Source organism: Pteropus alecto, unplaced genomic scaffold, assembly GCF_000325575.1.
Source record: "Pteropus alecto unplaced genomic scaffold, ASM32557v1 scaffold131, whole genome shotgun sequence".
Lineage (NCBI taxonomy): Eukaryota > Metazoa > Chordata > Mammalia > Chiroptera > Pteropodidae > Pteropus > Pteropus alecto.
This window is the reverse complement of record NW_006434709.1, coordinates 22,168,648-22,187,921: the sequence shown is the minus strand read 5'-3', so window position 1 is coordinate 22,187,921 and position 19,274 is coordinate 22,168,648. Positions and strand designations below refer to the sequence as shown.

General features: G+C 51.0%; 1 long non-coding RNA gene across 2 annotated transcripts; it reads right to left on the bottom strand.

The window, feature by feature from the left end:
• Positions 1–2,673: 2,673 nt before the first annotated feature.
• On the bottom strand, positions 2,674–17,471 carry LOC112477907. 2 transcript variants are annotated; one of them, XR_003045663.1, is made up of 3 exons: positions 17,253–17,471; positions 5,671–5,767; positions 2,674–4,315 (listed from the first exon to the last, which is right to left on the bottom strand). It is a non-coding gene; the product is annotated as an uncharacterized LOC112477907 (long non-coding RNA). The 2 variants fall into 2 exon arrangements; XR_003045662.1 differs by lacking the exon at positions 17,253–17,471 and adding an exon at positions 10,162–10,214.
• Positions 17,472–19,274: the final 1,803 nt, after the last annotated feature.

Below are 19,274 nucleotides of genomic sequence, written 5' to 3'. Positions count from 1 at the left end.
GAGGTAGGCGCCAGCCTGGGAGGGTCTGGCGACCTGATGGATTGCATGGAAAGGCTCTTTGGTTTCCTGCAAGAGCTTCTGGAATTTCAAAAAGATGTCCTGAAGGATGGCCCGCAGGGGTGAGGTGATGGAGGGAGGGTGGCCGCGCTGCGGGCTCTCCCTGAAGTCCAGCTGCGGCACCTGTCCTGCCATTTTTTCTGCACTGATTGTCCCATATAGCTGATTTCTTAGTCTCAAGTTCCAGATTCAGATCCTTGTTCTGATATTTGCTAGCTGGGAGACTATGGGCAAGTTACTTTCTCTCTCTGAAGCTCCATTTCCTTGTCTGTAACAAAAGATAATAAGCTCGCTTTGCATGGCTAGCAGGGGATTAAATGAGGCAACACAGGCAAAGCACGTACAGGGGTTCCTGGGTGCTGGACTCTCCTGACCTTCAGCCTGATTCCATTTGGCAGGAGATTGATTCCCACCCCCAGACCCCCCTTGCTTCCCGCATCCTTTCTAATGAGTATGAGGACCTGAGGCCAGCTTCTCAACCTCTTCCTTCCTGGATCCCCCAAAGGTGCCAATATTGCACGGAAGTTAACAGAGCGCACTTCAGAGCCTGAGAGATTGGGGTTGCTGCCCAGCCTCCTCCATCATTAGCAGTGTGACCCTGGGTCTCAAGTCAGGGGTCCTCTCTGAGTCTCTGTCATTTTACTCATTCATTCAGCAAATACTTCTGAGTGTCTGCTCTGTGCCTGAAACTGCGGGGTGCTGCAGGTACAGTGATGAATAAAATAGATCTGGCCCCTGCCCTCAGAGTTACAGGTTAGCAAGGGAGACAAATATTAAATGCATATCCAATCATAGGATTATTGAGTGCTACAGAGAGTGAAGGGTGCTGTGGGATAATAATATTTCCTGGAGGGCTAAAAGAAGGTATCCCTGAGGTTTCTGCCAGGACCTGAAGGATACCTAGGAATGATAAAAGCTGAAGAAGTAGAGGTAGAGAACACTGTACAGACAGCAGAAATAGCATGTATAAAGGCCCTGAGGTCAGAAGAGTTTGGTACTTGTACTGCTAGGAGTCCATAGTGAGTGAACAAAAGAGAGACTCAAGGTAAGTTTGGAGAGTAGAAATGGCCAGATCCGGTGCACCCACAAAGGCCTTGGGAAAGACTTACAACTAGAACCATTGAGATGTTTTAAGGAGTGTGTTTGGGGGTGGGGGGTGGGGGGTAATAGTTAGAGCTCTTTCACAAATATCTCCAGAAGCTGAACGCATAATGGCTTGGAGTGGATTCGAGAGACTATGGAGGAGGCTATCTTTCAAAGGAGAGGGGACATGGTTGGACTAGGAAGAGAAGGTGGAACTGGAGAGGAGTGAGCAGAGCTGAGGCATGCTTAGGGTGTGGGTATAACAGGAATTGGTGATAGGGTGGTTATGGAGGTAAAGTAGGTGGTGTCCGGTATAACTCTCGGGTTTCTGATGTGGGAGTGTAAGACTGGGCGGAGTGTAAGACTAGTTACTGAAAGACGAAGCTCCAGGGAAGGGACAGATTCACTGGGAGGAGGGGTAGGAGGAGCATAGTTTTAGAGATCTATGTTTGAAATATCTATATCGAGTAGGCAGCTGAATACATGAGCCTAGAGTTTAAAGAGGTCTAGATTGAAGATGGGAATTGTAGAAATGGAATTAACATGAGAATGAACAAGATTGCCTGGGAGAGAGTAATTAATGCTAATCAAAGAGGACCAGTCCCAAGGCCTGAGGAGCACCCCATTTAAGTGTCTAGTGGAACTGGAACCTCAGTTTTATCACCTCTAAAATGGAGATGATAGTACCCGTAGGTCACAGCATGACTGAGGATTATACTATTAAGTAATGGAGGTAAGGCACGTACCTAGTGTCTAGCAGCATACAGCAATTGCACAATAAATTATGGATAAAAAGGCTGTGATGATGCATTTTGTCAGCAGTGTTCTTCATTTGCGAGTGATAAGAAACTCAAACTAGTTTTACAAAAAGAGGAGTTTATTTGAAGGATTTTGGATATCTCCTACAATCAGAGGAGAAACTGAACCACCAAATCACGCACAAAGGCCAGGAACTTGGTCCTTCAAGAGATTCACACTAAGCTTCTCATCTCTGCTTCCTGTTGGGATCAACATCTTTCTCCCACTGATTCTCTGACTTCTCCTTCATGACAGGGAACACAGCTGCAGGCTGGGCCTGCATTTCACATCTTGATGTTCCCTCCACCGGAGAGGGACTTATTCATAGTCTCTCTGATACCAAGTTAACAAAATCTCAGGGAAGGACTCCAAATGGCTCAGCTTTGTTCAGGAATCTACCCTTGAGCAACTCAGTACAGGGGAGCAAAGGCACTGGTGTCTACAACAACATGGCATTGCCATAGTGGGTGGGGTGGGGGAGGGGGAAGATGGGCTGCTAGATCAGCAAAATAGGAGGCCCCCTCAAATTATTAACCTGGAAATGTGCTTGCAGTTAAAAAGGGGGCTAATTTAGTACCTGCAGTTGGTTAACAACAAAACACAACACCTGGCTGTGTTGTCATCTCTGACACTCCCTTAATAACCACCCCTACCCCTGCCCCCTCAGCTCCCAATCACCTGGCCTCATCCATGTAACTTCATCGCAGGTCTCCCAGGCCCATGGTGTTTCCCCAGTGTCCCTCCCTCCAGGCAGTCCTTGCAGATGGACCTTCTTATGCCCCACTTTGAAGGGTCTCTTTTTCAGAACCTTCAGTGGCCATTCCAGACCCTAGAATTGAGCCCAGTTTCCTTGGCCAGACCTCTCACATCAATCAAGGCCCAGCTTACCCCAGACCTTCTCCAGAAAGGGTCCCTGGCCTCTCCAGCCCCCTCCCCCACTGACCTCCAAACAGCCTGCTGCAGTGTGCATTGCTCACGTTAGGGAGTGCCTACTGCATACCAATCACTGAAGTTAGGAAGTGCTTTTGCATTTAATCTCACTTACCCCCTGAATGACAGACACTGCCACCCCTATTTGACAGAGAGGAAACAGGCTTAGCAACTTTCCCCAAATGCCACCCTCGGTTAATGAAATAACCAAGACTTGAATCCAAGACTGATGACCATCCTTTGCTCTCGACCTGGGGCCAGCACACCATGGCCCTGCAGGCCATATTCTGCTATCAGTCAGCTTTTGTGCAACCCAAGGACTAGAATGGTATTTACATGGTTGGAAAATAAAAATCAAAAAAAGTATAAAAATGTTAATACATGTGGAAATCACATAAAATTCAAATTTCAGTGTGCATACATAAAGTTTTATCGGAACACAGTCACACTCATTCATTTAGATAAGTCTCTGGTTGTCTGTGCACGACCGGGGAAGAGCTGAGTAGCTGTGACAGAGACCAGCCTGAAATGTTTACTCTGTGACCCTTCACAGAAGCTCGCTGACCGTTGCTCTCAAAGGCTTGAGCACCAAACTATCTTCCTCACCTTGCTGCCCCAAAGCCCCATGGTGTCTAAACACCCTGCCTGCTGCCTTTCTCCAAGTGCTAAGCCTGCTGTGGAACCTTGGAGGGAGAGCGAGGTGGGTTTGTTCAGTACCCCTCAGGTACTCAAAAATTGCCCCAGATGGGACAAAGGTTCAAAGACCTGAGAATGTCCAGAAAATGTGTCTAGACTAACCCCTACTGGTGTTCTTCTGGATGAGCCAGGCCGTTCATCCTGGGGTCAGCTGAGCGAGACCTTTGTCCCAACAGGATCTGACTCATGTGGAGTGTGCTCTGGGTCTTGTTTGGTTTTGCAGTAACCAGTGTCAAGAAAAGAAGCAGAAGGAGTGGTTTTTATCCAGGAGTCTGAGTCAGAGAATTGTCCTGGGGATCATGAAAGAAAAGCACTAAGCTTGAAGGCTGGCACATAGTAGGTGCTTGTTGACTGGCAGCTTTTGTGAAGAGGAAGAGATGAGAAATAGGAAATTCTGGAAGCTTCTGGCTTTTGCTTGCCTCTATGGCGTTTTTGCGTAAATTAGAAGAAAAGCTCTTCTTCCTCTAGCACATGCAGCCCTGTCCACATCAGGGCACTCTTGGCGAGTGGAGTGGGAGCTGTATGTCAGCCTCCTCATCCACCCGCAGGCCGGGCACCTTTGTGCAGTGTACACACTTCACAGCTGTCTGTGGCAGCCCTGCTGAATCTGAGAGTTAGGGAGGCCCCGAATGGGTTTCCTGAATTTCCCCCTTAACGCAGCCACTGATTCAAGTCAGTCCACAAACTCTCCTGGGCTTCTATTTCTTCTTCTATATAATGGGGATGCTTGTCCTGTCTTCCTTAGGCAGTTCTGAGGATGAAATGAGGGAGCAGATGTAGAAATCAAGGGTGGAGGTTTTCGATGTTAACCAAATGACCAAATGGAAGTCTGCCATTTGGGGTCCTCCAGAAGCTCCTATCTATAGAAAGGGCTTTGTCATTGATGTTTTTAGAAATTATATGTTGTAGAAAATTTGGAAAGCTGAAGGCTGTATTGCCCATAATCTAACATTGCTAATGTCATCCTGTACTTTCTCTTGCTTTTGGTGGAGGGTGGGGGGAGATCAAGAGAGAAGACACTAGAGCAGTACTTCTCAAACTTCACCTCGGGTTTCTTAAAAAGTAGATTCTGACCCAGTAGGTCTAGGGTAGGCCCGAGAGTCTTCATTTCTAAAAAGGTCCCAGATGACACCCACCTGAGGACCACACTCTCTCACAAGGGCCTTGAAGACATTAAGAACAGCCTGAGGAGGTGGGGCCAGGATTTCCTGACCGGGACCGGGGCAGGGGGAGCAGTGAAAGCTTCCGCCATCCCCCCAGACCTACTTCTTGAAGTAAGGGGCAAGGGCAGGCTCCCAGAATCCCAGAAACCGGCCTGGCTGCCCCTAGATCTAGAAACTGGGGGAGCGAAGGCCTCACAGCCTCAGCAGGGGGACTGAAGCTGGGGAGGCAGGGAAGGGTTGGGTTTCCCCAGATCAAAGCCGGGTGCCCAGCCTTTGATTCGCAAACAAGCAGCCTCTTTGGAGGCTGACTGGACTTTGGGGCTGGCTGGCCGTGGGGCCTGGGGTGAGTGGTCAGGCGCCCTGGCCCACTCTCTTTTTGCATAACAGCTTGCCTGCCTAACAAAAGGGTGGTCCTTGAAAGGCTGTATGGGGCTGTTAAAAGCTTCCGGCAATGGTTTAATTGGGGGCGATTAAAGTTTCCTCCCCAGGAAGGCCTGTCCTTCAAAGGCCAACCAAGCCTGGCTCCCCTGCCCTCAGCACCTCTCCCCTCGGCCACACCCCAAGTGGTAGCCCTGCCCCCAGCCTCTCCCCTGCCTGCAACTTGGGCCCCCTTCCCTGTGGCTCCCTGCAGACCTAGGAAGTTGGCTATGGAACCCTTTGGTCGGCCTGTCTGGGGGGATTCCGTCCCAGCCCCTGGACCATCAGCACCATTTGTTCACACAGTTTGGTCTCGTGGCTGAGTCTAGGGTGAGAGTGAGGAAAGGCTGAGTTAGAGACACAAATGGCCCCAGAATCAGCCCACCTGCAGCACCCTTCCTGGCTCTTCCCCAGGACACCTAGACGAGGCTCCTGGGCTGCTCCTAAGCTCCCTTATCCGGCCCCCTCTCCAGGGCCCTCACCAGTCTGAAACTTCATGGTCACTCTTGGGGGTCCCATGGCTTACCACACATTAATGTTCCAGATGTCTTCTGAGCATTTCGCCTGTGAGGCACTGGCGGTTCAGAGGTAACCAGACAGGGACCACGACTTGCGGGGAGGGACTGCGGAAGTGAACAGGCAAAAGCATTAGGGTGTGTGATCCAATGTAAAATGAGGTGAATTATAAGCAGACGTCTACCTTGGGAGGGGCTGGGGGAGTAGAGGGGCACGGAAGACTTTCTGGAAGCAATGGAGCCCAGAGTCAGAATGCAGTTGGCTCGATTTAGCCCATTTGCCAACCCTGATGTTACTAGCAGGACCACAGCTGACTTCACCAACAGAGTTTGCCCACCCAACCAACTCTGGAATCCTTGGGAGGGGAAGTGGGGTAGAAATATATGCTCTGTGGGCGTCTGGTTCAGATGCTTCCCCAGAGCCTAGCGGAGTCTCTCAAATACCTGCATCGACTGAATTAATTTATGGGGAGCTGTCTTAGGGGATGCTTCGGATACAGTTTTCTTCTCTCATCCCTTTAGGCCCAGCCTCCAACAGAAAGTCCAAGGCCTTTCCCTTCCCGGAGGCTCTATTTCCTCCCCCAGACCCCACCCTCACCTCCCCCATTGGGCTTTGGCCCCATATTGACTGGCCAGTGCCCTTCTGAGGACAGAGGTGCTGGGGACAAAGGTCTTTGGGATTTCCATATCCCAGGTAAGGAAAGTCCGTTCTTTTTCCAGGGTGAGTATGGGATAAAATCAAGCCCTGAAGTTGGGAGGCAGGGAGGCCTCGGACTGAACTACAGGCTACAGGAAGTCTCCATTTGGCATCTCTATCTTATTTTGAGCTCTTTCCAGGGAAGTATCCCCGACTAACCCCCCACCAACCTGACAGCTTTCCCATCCTGTCCCCAGAAACTGCTCTGGCCATCAGAGGCACACACAGGGCAGAGCCAAGTTAATAGGTGCCCTGAGGTTGGCCAGGGGGACAGAGACTCTGAGCGGAGCCTTCTAACTATACCTCCAAACCAGGCAGGTGCCCTGATTTTGATTTTCAGCAAAACCAGAACTCAGAGAGCTGGCTGCTGGTTATATCTGTGGTGCTGCAGCAGCTCAGGATCCAGAGCAGTAAGTCGTGAGGCACAGAACCCCCCACCCGCCCCTACCTGCCTAACTCCGGCCCAGTTCTACCTCTGAACCTCTCAGAGGGCAGAGAGCAGGCAGCGTTCTCACATGAGCTCTCCAGCCATGCAGCCTCAGCCTGGCAAATGAGCCCTCTGGGGAAGCAGCTCCCAACTTCCAGATTTGTCAACTCAAGATAAAACCTGAGCCATCTCCTCATACAGGGTGTGTAGTGAGGATAAGTGGACATGGTTAAGAATCAGGGATATGCAAACTCGGAAAGGAGCTGTCTGCTCCCCTCATCTTAGTTCCCTCACACCCCCAGACTCACTCTTTTTTACTCCTAGCATGACCAACTGTCCCTGTTTCCCTGGGACCGAGGGATTTCCTGGGATAAGGGACTTTTCGTTTAAAGCATAGACATTCCCAGGCAAACCATCCTGATCTGCACAGGACTAAGGGATTTTCTAGGACAAACTTTCAGTGTTAAAATTGGGAAGGCCCTAGCAAACCAGGACAAGTCGGTCTCCCTTTCTTTTGCCTGTAGCCTGGCCTCTGCCCCCTGAGACAATGTACAAAGGCCACCACCAACCAACCTTCAAACACCCACTCCTGTGGCCTCTTCTCCCTCCTCCTGCCCCATGGGTGGTAGGCATGGTGCAAGGCCGGGGCTGTACCCAGTTGGCCCAGAGGGTGCAATGGGGGTGGGGGAGGGGAGCAGGACAGTGACAGCCTTGCTTGTCCCTCCCTCTCTAAGCCAGTTTCTGGGCCTGCGCCCTTTATCACCCTGTCACACTATCTGACCGTTGAAGGAGTATCTCTTCCTTGCTCACCCCAGCCTTGCCCCGACTAAGATAAGCTGAGGGGCCACCCCAGGAAAACAGAGATGAAGCTATGGCCTGGGTCCTTCCCTGCTCTGAACCTCTCTGCCCAACCTTTGGCATGACCTTGGCCAGAAAAGCAGCAGGGCCTCCCCTTGGGGCTTATACATCCCAGGTGGACAGGATGCCTAGGCTCAGTGACAGAGGAAAAAATAAAAGCAGGAGAAATGGTGTGACCTGCCAAGGTTGCCGGGCCAGACCCATAGAATGTGTGGGCTGTAAGAGGCCTCAAAGAGCATGCTCAAAGGCTGCTGTGAGGGCACTTCATGGAGGGAGTGTTTTGAGTCCACCTAGGGAGAAAGACCCACAGATGAGGATTCAGCACTTGTAGTTCTCTGCTGGTCACAGGCCAGCCTCCCAGACCACCCCAGCCCAGAGCCTCGGGACCTGCCTCCTAAAGGGCTCCTGTTCCTCTGAAGGCCTTCTGCCTGAGCTTCTCCCTCCAACGAGGACTGCTCTTTGCTGCCAAAGCTCAGCCTTAGTGTTGTTAGGGTCCCACTCATGAACTTCCCTGAGTTCTCAATGCTTCAGGATAGCCAAACATTCCTAAATTTCCCCAAACACTCTAGACCCCAAACACTACCCCTGCTCCCATCTTCTAGATAGTGGCTATGGCCACGCGGAATTCCTCATGTCCCCCAAACATGCCATGTCCTTCTTTGCTTCTGCTCACCGGGGCCCCTCCATAGGGTAAAAACCCTGCTGGTTCTTCAAGGGCCTGCTCACATGTCTCCTCCTCCAGGAAGCTTTCCTGAACATGCAAGTCAGAAACACGTTCTCTTTCTTCAAACAACTCCAGCACTTATCATGTGCCAGGCACTATGCTGGGCCCTGTGTCTAATTTAACCCTTGCAACAACCACAAGTGGCAAGTACTTTATTATTATCATCTCCACGTTATACACAAGAAACTGAGGCACAGAGAGGGTAAGTAACAGGCCCAAAGTGACATTTTTGGAAACAGACAGAAGCAGGATTTAGGCTCTGGCAGTTTGGGTCCAGAGCCTGGGCTCTAAACCACCAATGGCCTGCCCCTGGTGGTCTCTATGCCTCTGTTAGGCCCCTCACAGACCAGGCAGTATGTGAACCTTTTATATCCTGTCCTGGCTATACTGCACTAGAAGCTCCTTAGGGCAGGGACCATGGATCAGGACTGGCTTCCTAAACAGTCTTAGTAGTTGCCTAGAGAGCTCAGAGAAGGACCATTATCCCAGGCCGCTATATAGCCCTAAAGGAAAGGACTACATAGGGGAATAGAATAGAATTCTATTTCTATGAACCCTCAGACCAGTTTCTGAGGAGTCTCTGCCTGGCTTCTTTTTGGCTCTGGGGGCCTAGTCCCAGCCTGAGCATGAGATGTGGGTGGGACAGCCAGCAAGGGCTGGAAGCTCGGCTCTTGGAGATTCTAGTAGCTCCCCAGGACCTCTCTCTGCCCCTCTAGCCCCTCCCTCCCAAAGGCCAGCTCCACACCCACCTGGGCCTGGTGCCCCCGGGCCTGCCTCAGCCTGGTCTCTCCACCCCCCTCCTCTCCGTTTCTTGTCCCTTCTGGAGGATGTGTACGGATCCCCATGCTGATTCTGAATTCTGCCTGAAGCTCTTTCACACTCACATGGGTCTGCGGCTGCACCTTTGCTAAAAAAGGGGATAGAGGAAAAGTAACTCTGCTTTGGGGCAGACCTCATGGCTTTGTGCACCCTGGAGACTTCATTCCTCTAGTGTCAGCCAGGCTCAGAAATGCTGAGTTCCACAGCCGGTCTCAGGGCTAGCTGGGAGAGGAGGCGCATACATGCTCCAGGGTGCGCCTGTATGTGTGTGTCCACACACCCATGGGTCACTGTATACATCCATGTGTGAGTGTGTGTGTAAGCATGACTGGTGTACACCTTTGCACGTTCTGCTTATATGAATGAGTTCTTGTGCCTAAATGCCCTGGGTACATGCCAGCATGCACACAGGAGTCCTCCCTCCTGCTACACACCCAGCTCCTACTTATCCCTCAAGATACTCCCCTGCCCGCCTCACCCTTGAAGCCTGCTCTGACCCTCCAGCTCACGCTGCCTACCCCCTCCCCCTCCCCGCTGACCCTGCAGCCCTGACCTGCTGACCTATATCACAAACACTGCCCATCTTGTTCTGGTTCAAGCCTGGAGTTTGGTCACCCTTACTCTCTGCAAGGCTGACTCCTTTTCAAATTATGCCCAAAGCCCATTTTAGGGCTGGAGACATGGCCTTGCCCATACACACTCACTGACCTGAATTAAAACCAACTGAATTGAAAAATAACTGCATTTAAGTGAATAGAAGCCAGAGCACTCTAGCTTTCCTCTTTCATCTTTGAAATCTACTCTATCTTTCCATCTGTACTTTCTCTAACTTGTTTGCAGTCTCAGTCTTCGGCTTACAAAGTACTTCCTTGTACACCATATCTCATTCAAATCTCATAACAATCCTTTGAGATAATAATACTTATCCTCATTGCACAGATGAGGAAACTGAGGTTCAGAGAGGCTACGTGACTTACCGAAGGTCACAGAGCCTGGAAGCAGGGCCTGGAATCCTTTCACTTGAGTGGACACCACCTCCAGGCCCCTGCTGCTCCCTACCAGTAAGTGCCTCAGGGGTTAGAGGGTGATCATGACCTCATACTCCCACCATGTCCTGAGGTCACCATGGGAAGGAGATGAACCAGGGCCCCCAAGGCCAGGGCTGACTCCACTTGGCCAGCATTCACAGCTATGGGAGAGGCAATGAGATCTGTGGACATTGTTCCCAGCCTGTGGTTACTGATTTGACAACAGTTCAATTTCTCTCCAGCCAGTCAGGGAGTTAATGATTAAGGAAGGGATTAAATATTAACCACCTGTCGGGCCAGGGTGCCTAATGTCTGTCTGCACCTGAGCCTTCCTAAAAATACCTCCCACCTGCTGTGGGCCACCTCCACGCAGGGCCTCTAAGCCCCTTGCTTCTGGCTACCACCTCCCCATGGACCCTCCTTGGCCTGGCCCTAGCCCATTTTCTTCCCACCCATGCCCACCCCGTTCTGTTCTCAAATGCCACAACATAGACCTAAGAAGTTTCCCTATAGCCTCGCAGCTGCCAGCTACATTGCTGCAAACACTCCTGGTGGGCTTTCTGGAGGAGTAAGATTCGCCTCGAGCTAACTGCTATGTGTTCCTGAGGCTTGAAGGGCAGCTTGGGTCAGTAGGTTACATTCCTTTGTATGATCTAGTTTATCAGTGTCCTTATCTCCTCTCTCTCAAGTCCTTCCTCCACCAAAAGACTGCTCTGACTACGCATACCAAGCCCCAGCACCCTGGGCTACAGCTATTTATTTCACTAAAGAATCACGGAGGAGCATACCGTTCCCAACCAGGCTTTTCTTTTCTTCCCTCTAACAGTGAGGATCTGGGAGCCCCCTCCAGGAAGCCTCTCAGACTATCCTAGCCAGAGGCACTGCTGGGCCTTGCTCCCCCAGCTTCCCTCAGCCCTGGGTGATTCAGGCTGGCGTGGGCTGTTGCACAGCTGCAGGAAACTGACTGCATCTGTTAGAACGGTCCTTTGAAGTTCAACCGTGCAGCCCATGCGGCCCTCCAAAGGCTGGGGGGTGGGGACAGCTCTGTCACACCCAAGCCCGAGGCCTGCCCTCCAGTACCCAGTGGTCAGCCTCCCCACTGAAGGAACCACACACAATGACACAGGGCTCACTCAGTCTTTTTCTAGAAAAACTGAATTCCTTATTTAAGACACAACTCTACTGAAGAGCTCTCAGTTTCTGCTCATGGGGAAGCCCCGGGTTTGCCTGCCAAGCGCCCTCATGGGCTTGTACTTGCCTCCCTATGCATCATGCAGAACTGCATGCCCCTACAACCCTGGCGACAGCCATTATCGTCCCCATTTTACAGATGGGGATACTAAGGCTGAGTGAGGCAAAAGAACTTGGCCAGGTTCAAACAGCCAGAAAGTGGCAGAGGCTAGCCTGCCTGACCCCAAAGCCGCACAAAATGTTAAAAAAACCTAGCACTGTTCTTCCCACTGCTGCCTCAACCCCCAATTCAGCTCTTCTCCAAACTAGTTACCGTCTTTCCTTCTCCCTTTTAACTCTCTCACATATATTGATACTTGTACTCGTCATGCCATAGGACCCACCCCTTCGTCCACATGGGATTCTTCCAAGCAAAGGTGACCCTTGTCTCCTCAGTACCGAGTATGTGACCCAAGGGGATGTGACATGCGAGACTCAGACACTCTGGGATTTCCAAGTCCCTCCTATAACACTGTTCATCACTTTAAGACGTTTTGCTAAGCTTCTTGCAGAGACTTCTAGAAGGACTCACCACCTTCCTTCTTTCTGCAGGTTGTAAATCATCTTACCAGACCTGGGCTGCTTAGAATCAGCATTGCACAGTGGTTTCCTCACACCGTTGCCTGTGTTTACAGATGAGGAAACCGAGGCCCCGGGAGGTCAAGTGCCTTGCTGGCGGTGTGGTTCCCACACGAGTTCCTCCGGGCAGCGGTGACACTGCGTACAGAATGGCCTCTGGTTGGCGCCAAGGGAGGCTTCCAGGCCGACACCTGGGAGGTGTCCTTGGTGGTAACAGCCTGTCTCAGACTCAGAGCAGAACCTCCCCCGCCAAGCTTACCCTGACAGCCTTACCCTGCTTGCATCTGCTGGGCACCCTTCCCCGGCCCACTGCTCCCCAGAGTCTGCCTAGCCCCCTTCCTTGACAGAGCCTGCTGAGGATTTCCAGAGGGCACTTAGAAGCCCAGGAAACATGAGCTTCTCAGCTATAAACAACGTTTCCATCTCCCACCCCCAATGCACACATCCTGTGATTTAGACCTTCCTGTGGGAAGGGGAGTGGAGCCCAGGCCCTACCCCTTCACTCAGGCTCAGGGGCCCAAACCTCTACTCCATGGCCCCTGGCTGGGCCCTCCACCTTCTGCTTTAGCTGGGCATTTCTGTCTCTGCCTTTCTCACATACACACACACATACACTCACAAATTTTGATGAATCCGGCTGAGCACGAAGGAGGGAAACAATACCCAAGGCTCAGCCAGTGTTTGCAATGTGGGACTCTCAAATATTTTATTTGCATCTCTTTTGCATATATTTGCATGAGCTCTTTTGGAAGCTCTCTATTTTCCCAAAGAACACAGAGAAGTAACGGATTTGTGGGCCCCAGGGGGCCCTGAAGCCTCAGTGAGGTTTCCAAATGCCTTGAGTGGATCTCAGGTTCTGTCCCAAAGTGCAGGAAGGAGAGGGGAACAGAGCACCAAGCCGAATGGGGGAGAGGGAGGCAGGCCCACACTTTGAATCCCACTGTCCTCTTTTCTACGAGCCTTGCTGGAAACAGTGAGAGGAAGCGATGTGGGCTGCTTCTAGGGCTGCAGAAGCAGACGCTGGATACCCCCTCTGCTCTCCATCCCCACCCTGCAGAGCTCTAACTCCAAAGTATCTCTTTGTGCATCTCTAAAGAGATGCCTTCCTACTGGCACACCCCACTGAGGGGACTGAGGCAGTGCTTTTCCAGTCTGCAAATAGCCTCACTGAGTGGGGTGGATACGCCCCTCCAGCTGCAGTCCCTTGTAGCCTTCTTCTCTGCAGGGGCCTGGATGGGAAGAGGGTTGCTGTCTTCCCAGCTCCCACCTCCTTGGCCCTGAGGGTGTATGGTCTGGCCTCCCCAGAGCCTAGTGAATCAGGCCCCACCCCACCCTGGGGCCATAAGATGCATCAGAGAAGCCTGAGCTTAGCTCACCTGGCAGAGCTTGATTGTCATATATGCAGAGGCAGGGCAGAGCCAGGCCTGTAGGGGCTGTGATCCTGCTGAGACCCCAGGGCATGGAGGTCCTGGGCCAATTTTAGGACTAGGGAGGTGGGATGAGTGGGCTGAACTGTACTAATTTGCCTCTGGCTTCTCCCGGCACCTTCTTTAACCACAGACTTGCCCACATCAGATGCTTGCCTGCCTCTGGACCTCTGATAATGAACACCTTTCTCTCTTTTGTTGCCTGGCTAACTCTACTCATCCTTGAACATCTGCCATGAGAGTTTCTTTCCCCAGGAAGCCTTCCCTGAACCTCAGGGTTGCTTTAAGTATCCCCCTGGCCTTTCCCAGTGCTGCTCCCTCAGAAAGTACTTGCCTATATATGCCTCTAGGCTGATCAGCTTGGAGCTTGGGGGCGGGGGGAGGAGGGTGGCCGGTAGAGCTGTGTCTTCTGCTCTCCACCACTCCTGGCAGGTTTGCAGCTGGGATCAAGTTCTCATAGAGGCAGGGCAGCCAGGCTGTAAGCTGAGATGAGGGGCAAGTGGAGAAGGGACAAGGCGAGGCTTCCTTCCTTCCCACACACGTTAAGTATGTATCTCATTATCTGCCATGAGAATAGGCGCTGCCCTTAGGAACACACATACCTACTCTAGGTATTCACAGGTGATGAAGCTGGGGCTCACCTGGATAAAGTGGCTTGCTCAAAGCACACAGGCCAGTAAGATCTGCTTGCATGGGCTGTATTGGGCCTGAGTGATGTCGGAAACCCCTGCTGCACGGCCCAGCACTGAAGAAGAGAGCCGAATGAACTGGCCTCTTAAGGGCCTGAAGGTCTGGATTTGAGCATCTAGATGTCCACAAGCTGAGATTCCAACAACTGAAAGCCCCCTTTCCCCCAGCCTCCCACCTGCTCCAGGGCAAGGCAAGTGTCTTCTCTCTCACCAGCCCAACCCACTCCCAGTTCAGCTGCAGAAACTGCCAAACGTCTCTCTGGAACCCAAACAGGAAGCCAGGGAGGGGGCGGCCAACGGGCTGCCCACCCTGCAGCCTCACCGGCACTGGGGGCCTGCCACTGGCCCTGAGCATCCCCACCCCACCTCCCTGGGGAAACAGTGTCCTCTTATGGAAGACACTGTAGAAAAGGCCTTTGGAACCCTTGTCGTTGGGTCACTTTGTTTTGTCGTAGACTTTATTTTTTTTTAGAGCAGTTTTAGGCTCACAGCAAAATTGAGTAGAAAGTACATATATTTCCCATTATACCCCCTGCTTCCCACCACAAACAACTCCTACATTACCAACATCCCTCACCAGAGTGGTACATTTGTTAGAACTGATGAACTTACACTGACACAATTATTACCCAAAGTCCATAGTTCACATTAGAGTTCACTCCTGGTGGTGTACATTCTATGGGTTTGGGAAAATGTATAATGATGTATCCACTAAGGTAGTATCGTACAGAACAGTTTTACTTCTCCTCAAATCCTCTATGCTCTGCGTATTCATCCATCTCTCCTCTTTAACAGCCGGCATCCACTATCTTTCTACTGTCTCCATAGTTTTACCTTTTCTAGAATGTCATATAGTTGGAATCATACAGTATGTGGTCTTTTCTGATTGACTTAGTAATATGCATTTAAGTTTCCCCTATGTTTTTCCAAGGCCGGATAGCTCATTTCCTTTTAGCACTAAATATTTTGTTATCGGAATATACCACAGTTTATTTATTCATTCACCTACTGAAGGACATCTTGGTTGCTTCCAAGTTTTAGCAATTATGAATAAAGCTGCTATAAACATCTGTGTGAAGGTTTTTGTGTAGTCATGTTATTTGGAATGAGTTATACCAGGGAGCACAATTGCTAGATCATAAATAGTATGTTTAGTTTTGTAAAAAACCTCCAAACTGCCTTCCAAAGTGGCTATATCATTTTGCATCCCCACCAGCAATGAATGAGAGTAACTGTTTCTCTACATCCTCTCCAGCATTTGGTGGTGTCAGTATTTTGGATTTTTGCCATTCTAATAGGTGTACAGTGGTATCTTATTGTTCTTTTAATTCACAGTTCCTAATGATATATGATGTTCAGCTGGGTCTTTCTTTTTTTCAAGTGATTCTGAGATCATATTAACTTCATTTCTTATCAGCCTACCATTGAGGGTCAAGCAACCAGGATGAAGGTATGTCTGAATTTTAGGCTCTGTTCTGTCTTTGACTCGCCATTGGCCTTAGCAAGTCACTTACCAACATGGACCTCAGTTTCTCAGCCTGTGAAATGGAGCTCACAGTACTTGTTCCACTTGAGGGGTTGTGGGGGTGTCTCTGTCCACTAAGATGTGGGTCATGGCTTGGCATGTGGTCAGTGGTGAGTGAAGCCAAGGACCACAGGCTGCCTCACCCTGGTGCTGGCCCAGCAGTGACTGCAAACTAGGGAGCTCCACAGCCCATGACTGTAGAGAGAGTCAGGGCATCACCTCTCCAACCATGCATCCCCCGGCAGATCCCCAGCCCCTCCAGGACTGGCCAGTGGGGTATGATTCCTGTCCATGCATTGGCCGTAGGGATGTAGGAGATGAAAGGACAAGAGAACAGGACTAGGCAGAGAGCACTTGGCCACAGAACATGCTCCACCAGCTTCCCAGGGCAGACTGGGACCAGAGGATCAGGAAGCTGGACAAGCAGTGGTAAGACATGCAAACTGCAGGCAAAGCTCAGGCAAAGGGAGTTCCTGATTCTCGACCCCATAGGAAAAAAGCCTGGGCTCTGGGAGACAGGGCTTCAAGACTTGAGAGCTAGCCTGGGCTCCTCCAAAGCCTCCTGTGCCAGCTGGGGGAGGCGGAGGAAAGATTGGCAAGTCAGGACCCTCCTCACTTCGCATCCCCTTTCTGGGATCCATGGTCCTCTAGCCTCTTGCTCTCAGTCAAGCCCTGCCCTCAACAGCAAGACTCAATGACACCACGCCCCCTCTCCCACCGACTTTCATTACATCTTTCTTTTTGATATTACAAGAGTAGAATGGTTCATAATCCCTAGTGCCCAGATAACAGCTGCTGCCATTAAAATAATAATAACATGTGTACATGGTAGGAAAGTCAAACAAAAGAGAAAGGTTTAAAATAAAAGTAAAACTCTCCCCCACTTTACCCTTTTTCAAATTCTGTGTGAAGGTAACCAGTTAACAGTTTCTTCTGTTGCCTGCCAGAAAAAAATGTTATGCCCACACTAGCACATGTGTATGTGTATCTGTTAAAGAGAATGTGCAGGAAAAGAGGTTGTGTTGTAACAACCTTCCCTTGCTCATTTAACTTAACCTCACAACCTGGACGTCCCTCTGATCAGCATGTGAAGACCCAGCCCATTCTTGGGCCCCGTGGAATCTGCCATTTCACGGGTGTGCTGTGGTGGGACTGGTTCCCTGCAAACCTGCCTCTACGTGGTGTCCAGTCTCTTTTTTTAGAGCATTTTAAATGCTTGCTTACCTTTTTCCCACTCTCCCAGGTCACTACAGGACCGGAATTTTTCCAGCTGACCTCCAAGCTCAGAAAGTAAAGTTACAATTAACCCAATTCTGGCAGAGGGCGGGCCTGGAGGCAGGGAGGCCTGGTGGCCTGGGGCAAGGCATGCACTTTCCCTGAACCTCTGTTTCTGCCCCTGTAACACTGGGGAACTCTCTCTTGAAGTGGAGGTAGATATTTTTAAAAGACAGTGTGGTCTAATAAATGAGCTTCCTATACCCTTCTGGAACTCGGACGCCATTTGATGAAACAAAATTTCCCCTTGGACCTCCAGGGAACAGGGGAATAATGCATGAGGAAACAGAAGCACAGAGAGATTGAGAAACTTACCTGAGGCCGCACAGCTGATAAGTGGGAAAACTGAGATAGAACCAGTCAGTCAGTTTCCAGATCTGTGCTCTGGAATTCCAGGTGGCCAGCAATTGCTGTGGGAAGGCACGACCATGCTGGAGTGTCCAGGGACTGGAGGGCTGGAGGAAGCTGGGCAGAGAAGGAGCAGGTGAATAGGGGCCAAGAGAGGCAAAGAGACCTTCCAGACTGAACAAGGGGTGAGAGTTCACACCCTGCCCTCCACTCAGGGCAGGCTGAGGGGATCTCAAGCCCCTCTGCATCCCTCCTCCTCTGAGTCCCAGTGCCAGGCAGGCTCCCTGTGGACAGTGACTTCACCAGAAGGAGTAACCGCAGGAATGTTTACAGGGATGGTGCCCAAGTGGAGAGAGAGGGAGGCCCTGACTTTGTTTTCTCATTGTGTACCAGGTGTGGTATATTTTCTGTCATTTAATCCTTGTATAATAGATCCTTTTACTGCTGAGGGAGGCCAGCCATTATAGTTCTTGGACCTTCCTCTAGCCCTGAGGGTGGGTGACGGCATGGGCCAAGTGCTGCAGGTCTTCACAGGCCAGAGTGAGCGGGCAAGATGCTTCCTCTGGGGGTGGGGAGATGACAACAGAGCCAGCTGAAGGCCACCTCTCCCTCTCCCCTGGGCTCCCCCTTCCTTCCTGCTGCCCTGCCCTGTCTTCGACTTTGGCCAGGACCACATCTGTCTCCTGAGTCATCTTTGCTTTCTAGCTTTCTGGATTTTGCTGTCTCCCTGGTTTGGATTTCCACCTCGGTGAAGAGAATTTTCTCTCTCTCCCGCCCTCCCGTACACTCATAATGACACACAGGCTGCTTGGTGACAACATGTGCAAAGGCCTCTCAGGGAAGGACCCCAAGGGCAAAGGGACCCTGAACCTCCCAGCCCACTGGAAGCCCCCAAGGCAAGCCTTGGCTGCAGGGTCCCTGGATTTCCTGGGGCTGAGCAGCCCACCCAGGTTACAAGAAGCCTCTTGCTTCATCGGCATGCTCCCCTGCCACAGGCCTTGGTTGGTTGAAGTTGGAGCAAAAGGCTCCAGCAGTCAAAAGAGGAAAGTATAGGCCTTATCTCCTGCCTTTGGATAAACCATAGGTATCAGGAGCCTCAACCTCCCAAGCCTTGGACTATCCCCACGCCTGCTTCCTACACAGCCCCAGGCAGCTGGCCTGCCCACCCACCTTCTTCCTCTGAAATCGACCTGAGCTAAGAGAAGAACAACTTAGCTGGGCACCATCTGCACTGTGATGAGGTCAGAGAGGAGAGGCTGCGCCATGGGCAAGTGTAATCCTGAAAGCCTTTCTGCAAGAAGTGGCATGATACAGCCAAACAAAGGCTTTGGGAGAACACTGCTGGCAGGGACATAACAGGGCAGGAATAAAGACACCTGGCGTGAGTGTACAATTGGCAGGAGGGAGGAGATAATGCAATCGTTCCTTCGAGTATTCGTTAAGCGCCTCCTATGTGCCAAGCTCTGTTCTAAGCACTGGGGACACAGTAAAGCAGACCAACAAGAAAAGATTCCTGGAGCTAACGTTTTATTGGGAAGGTGGTAGGGTTGGCATTACTCAAAGGGTCTAAAGCTCAAGTGAATGAGGATGGGAGGAAGGACCCATCCCACTGGCCCCTCGCCCTGTGAGAGGCATGCCTATGGAGGCCTGGAAAACCTGTCTCCAAGTAATTGCAGCCTGTGCCCTCGTGTCTTCCTCCTTTAAGGGTCAGGATAGCACTGATACTCACCTCCTCCTGAAAAGTCCTCCCTGATTAACTCCTCCCCTCACTGGGGTGGGAAAATGCAGGTGCCCATCTTTCTTAGAAGACACTGTCCTCTAGCTAATCAAAAACTTTTTTAAAGTCTAGAAAGATATCTTCCTTCAATTGACCCTACCACATCTACTCACATTGTTATGGATGAAAAATGCTGGCCTGTCTTGGTAAGGGTCTGGGCTAGGAATCAGTAATTTGCAGTTGCAGTCCAAACACTGCAAGATCTCAGGAAA